This window comes from Xenopus laevis, chromosome 8S (genome assembly GCF_017654675.1).
Source record: "Xenopus laevis strain J_2021 chromosome 8S, Xenopus_laevis_v10.1, whole genome shotgun sequence".
In the NCBI taxonomy this organism is placed as follows: domain Eukaryota; kingdom Metazoa; phylum Chordata; class Amphibia; order Anura; family Pipidae; genus Xenopus; species Xenopus laevis.
The window spans coordinates 30,329,613-30,334,932 of NC_054386.1; the positions used below are offsets into that span (position 1 = coordinate 30,329,613).

Below are 5,320 nucleotides of genomic sequence, written 5' to 3' on the forward strand. Positions count from 1 at the left end.
TGTGTCACAGCAGTGGATCCGCACCCCTGGAAGCTCCTGCTGCTGGCAGTGACGGGAGGTGGCACAACCGCTGGTCAACAGCATTCCCAGTACAACTGCAACAAAGAACCAGGATTAGATGGGCAAAGAAATATGGGTTCGTGCCAAACGCCCCTGCCCAACTGCACTCTCTCTGCCCTCAAGACACCCATTGTGTCACTTTTTAGGTGCCCAGCAGTTGGCAGCTGGCTGGCAGAGCCGGTAATGTTTCTGTTATGAATGATGGCTTGGCAGAAGGGTGGCACAGGGTTAATGCCAGACCAGTGCCAGCCAGAGAAGGAGGCCACTTGTATCTTGTATTGGTCTGGGGCTGAAACCATGTGCCATCATCCTGTGCCATGCATATTGTTGCTAGCCAACCCCGGGCACCAGGACATTACATATATATCATATATACAGTACGCCTTGCCCCAGTAAGCTTAGAATCTAAGGTCTTTATCACATTCCCATCAGTCCCTGTCCCAGTGAGCTTACAATTTAAGGCCCCTATCACATTCCCATCAGCCCCTGCCCCAAGGAATTTACGATCTAAGGTCTTTATCACATTCCTATCAGTCCTTGCCCCAGTGAGCTTACAATCTTAGGTCCCTGTCACATTCCCATCAGTCCCTTCCCCATGGAGCTTATAATCAATCCTTGCCCCAGTGAGCTAACAATCTAAGGTCCCCATTCACATTCCCATGAATCTTTGCCCCAGTGAGCTTTCTATCTAAGGTCCCTATCACATTCCCATTAATCTTTTCCCAAGTGAGCTTTCTATCTAAGGTCCCTATCACATTCCCATCAGCCCCTGCCTCATGGAACTTACAATCTAAGGTCCCTATCACATTCCCATCAGCCCTGCTCCACGGAACTTACAATCTAAGGTCCCTATCACACACACTAGGGGTAGTTATATCTGCTCGCTGACAAAACTAATGAGTGCACACCCATTAATCACCCACCACGCTTACCGCTTTCCGTCTTGATGCAGAACCTCTGCTTGAAGCCCTTGTGCGAATGGGAGCAGGTGATGATATCAGGGTTGCTGCACCCCATGTCGATATATTTGGCCCCGGAAATGATATTGCAGCCATAGCACTGCAGCCCCAAGGCTAAGCGGGAGAAAAAAATGCCAAATGAACAATACATCAGATTGGGGGGCTGGCACCCCATGAATTTGCAAGGCATGTAGATAGCAGGAATCACACACTGTACCTGTCCATGTGATGAAGACCAAGATGCACAGCAAGATGAAGTACACAGACAGCCAGGTCCCCATGGGTTCAGTTGTAGGAAAAACTTTTATCCCCTTTAAACCAATAAGGCAACCAGGGGGGTCTAGGGGCCACGAGGCACCTCTCTGCCACCCAACATCTCGTGGCGCTTGCTATGCCACCGAACGAGGCTTTGCTGCAAGGTCACGTAGACCTTCTTATAGACATGTGGATTATATCCATTGGGAGAAAATAATCTTCCCCCGGGAACCTCCCGCTGCCTCCTCTCCTCCCGCCGTCCCCTGCTTATTGTTATTAGATATTTATCCAAAGTACAGAGAGTCCTGTGCAAAATTCATTGACTCAGGCCCCTGATTGTAAGGGATTTGGGGAAAGTTCCATTGGATCCATTCACGGAACAAACAAAGTGGCTGCGTGGAACAATACTGTTATTAGCAGAATGCCCCCTTGGCACGGCGGAACCCTAAGCAAAATTCAATGGTATCAGATCCTTCATCAGGGAATACCAATGTAGGAGCACAGAGCACAAGAGCTTACAATCCACTGCATACGTTGGTTTCAGGCTGGGAAGCCATAAGGCGCACAGGAGGGATTAGGGAGACAAGACCCTACCAATTAGTGGGTGGGAGGTGCATATAAGTGTATGTAGGTGCATAACACAGCCCCAGATAAAGCGCAGGCTCTGCTGGTTATATATTTACATACTGGCTCTTCACCGTAAACAGCTGAGTTAAACACAATATATGGGTGCAATATAAAGGGTTCCGTCACATTACACACGAGGGCCGTGCACTGCTGCTCCTGACTCAAAATCTGCTAAATGAGTCTGTGCCTAAGCGGCTTGTGCTGCACAAATCCTGCTTACTGCTGCCTCTCACTGTCCCAAGTATCTGCCTCCAGCCTTAAGCCCACGTTTAATCAGCTCACAGGGCCCATAATCCCCCTGCACAAGATTTGCATTAACTTCTAATGCGTCTCGTCCGGTGTCTGTGAGATCCCTGCGCTCAGGCCATGACCCCGCTACTCCCACCTCACCCCTTTAATAGCAGCAACGCACTGACTCACGGGCTGCAGTTCTAACTGGCAATTTGTTTAGACGCCTGCCGCAGACCGAACTGAATTATGCGCTGCCATGCAGACTGTATCTACATTAATTACTAATATGGAGGGGGTGGCTTTTATTGTGAACTGACCTCATCATTTCATTGTGCACCCGCTCTGAAGGGCCCCTGTTAGCAACAGATAGGGTTAGTTGGTAAAAATGATGGTTGATCCCAATGTTATTAATAGGGGGAAAATATATATATATATATATATATATATATATATATATATATATATATATATATATATATATATATATATATATATATATATATATATATATTATAGGAAGGTCTGTATTGTTTACCAGAGGCAAACAACATGGCAGCTCCTCCCATATGTATAAATACAGAGAAGGAATGTTCTGGGCACACAATAAGCTATACCCTCATACTGTACTGTCTAAGGGAATCAATATGGCACCTCCCTCCCCCTATATGTATAAATACAAATATACAGAGAAGGAATGTTCTGGGCACACAATCATGTTTAAGGGAAACACTATGGCAGCTCCCAGTCCCTCCCACATATTTGTGAAGAAATTAGAATCACTTACCAGCCCCCACTAATAATACTCAGCTGCTCCATAGAAACGAACTAAACATGTAATAACGCAGCTGCACCACCAGAGGGCGTCCAACTGTCCTTTTAGCGTCACAGCGCTACGTCTACCTCAAACCCCGCCTCTTTCGCTGTGATTGGATCGGTTCTATGAATACGTTAATCGGTGTAAATGATGGTTTTAAAAGTGTAATATTCCGAAAAAGCTGCGAGAGAAAACACGACTTGAGCCGCAGTGTGAAAGAGGGATGAAAAAAGATTGATAAACGAGGCATCATTAAAGTCGCCCTATGGTTTAAGGTGTGGTAGTATCTGGGGTATATATAGCTCCTGTGTTATTAGTGTAAATTGTGTTGTATGAAAGGAGAGAAGGTTAGCACTCCCCTTGACAAGGATGGAAGAGGTCCTAGTGGCCTTTACAACACATATACGGTTAAGGCATTGCCACCTACTTCGTGGCATCTCTAACCATGTTTTTTTTTTTTATTCCTTTTATTTCATGGTTTGACTGAGCCGCCCCTCAATTACTACTTTATTTTGCAGCAACATTCCACTGCGCAGAAGCAGTACCATCTAGTTGCTAGGGTATCATTAGCATAGTAACCAGCTTGCAGTTTGGGAAATGATTAGGGCCTAAAACAAATAAAGGAATAAATCCTTTTTTTTTTTTTTGATTGTTGTCAGGGTCACTGCCCCTGACAACCACATATCTGCTAAAGGGGTTGTTCCCCTATAAAAAAAACTTTTAGTATGATATAGAGAGGAATATTGTAAGAACATTTGCAATTGGTCGTCATTTTGGTTTTGGATTATATAGCTTTTTATTCAACAGCTCTCTGGTTTGCACTTTCAGGTTGCTAGGGTCCAATTACCTTAGCAACCATCGATTGATTTGAATAATAGACTGGACTATGAATAGGAGAGGCTTGAATCAGGGTCAGACTGGGTTGGTTTAGCAGTTGTTATTCGGCAGGACAAACAGCGAAATCACCATGTGGTTGTTGCACCCACACCCCTCCCTTTAACGGTGGTTCTATGCCTTTAAGACTATTTCATTGCACTGTGATCAATTGATTTTTAAGATGTGGCCCTTCTGAGCTGGCAGGGGCCAAGCGTGAGACCCTTGAACCCATCAGAACACAGGGAAATAGATACTTGCTCTTGAAAGCCTGCAGTTCATTTTGGCAGGTTGCCGACACATAGAGGAAAAAAATTAAGTTAGTGAGAAGGGGAAAGTCTTGTCATGTTACAGCCAGCAGAGAAAAGTCTTGCGATGTTTTGTGAGTCAGTCCTAAGCAGAACAGGATCAAGATTTTTTTCCTCTTCTCAGTAACTTAATTTTCTGCCGCTGTTGCAAATTCATTACATTTAGAAAGCCCATAATAAATTGCACATTGTAAACGTGGTCAGAAGGGCACCAAGAGTAAGGAACAACCTTTACTACTCTATTGGTTTCTAACAGGACACTACACATAGCCAGTGACTTTAGCATAACAATAGAATTCACTTATACACTGTAAGAAGTGTCGGTGACCCCCACTACAGTGTGGCTGGCAACTAATGAATTAACCTTAAACCCTTAAAACAAATCTAAAATTGCTCAGGGCCTCATTTTTTAGGTCTACTTTTCAAGATAATAGTAAGTCCTTAAACGAATATTGCGACTCTAAAGCTGGCCATAGACACAACGATCCGATCGTACGAATCGTGGATTCATACGATTTTCGGACCATGCGTGGAGAGTCCCGACATTTTTCGTCCCACGGAGATCGGTTGTTTGGTGGATCGGACAGGTTAAAAGATTTCTGTCCGCTGCCGATATCTCTGCATGTATTGCCGATCAGACGATTTTCAGTGGGAGACTGTCACCAGCTTTGTCAGACATAACTATCGTACGATTGCTGTCAGGGGCAGAACATTGGCTGATCTGTTCTTTTACTACTTTATTTGATCTGAATGGTTAGTGGCAGGTCGGGAGATGGGGAAATTAGAGGATTCGAACGATCGGATCTTTGCATCTATGGCCAGCTTAACTTGTGCTAGTGCTTGGCCCAGAAAATGAAGTGAGTGAGCATAGAAGAGTCATGTGACATTTCTCTGGTCCGTTCTTAGCAGAGCAAAAAATAAATAAACTTTTTCCGCCAACTGCAGGCAGGCGGCCGTAATGAACCGCAGGTGCTCTAAAGTTTAAAATTTATTACACTGAAAGTTTAAAAACGGACTGAAATCCTGAAAACTAGAAAAAAAATGAGGGTCAGCTGCAAAAGCACAGCTTGGGCAATTTTATATTGGTTAACTTCTAGGATGATAGATATATATATATATATATATATGAGGAGGGGCCAGGAGTCAACAAGTTTATCCTGTCCTGCCTCCAGAGGTGAAGGATGTCAAATCCC

General features: G+C 44.5%; 1 non-coding gene across 1 annotated transcript; it reads left to right on the plus strand.

The window, feature by feature from the left end:
• The first annotated feature begins 3,271 nt into the window (after positions 1-3,271).
• Positions 3,272-3,401, plus strand: LOC121397816. The gene has a single exon (XR_005963942.1). It is a non-coding gene; the product is annotated as a U6atac minor spliceosomal RNA (small nuclear RNA).
• The last annotated feature ends 1,919 nt before the right edge of the window (positions 3,402-5,320 follow it).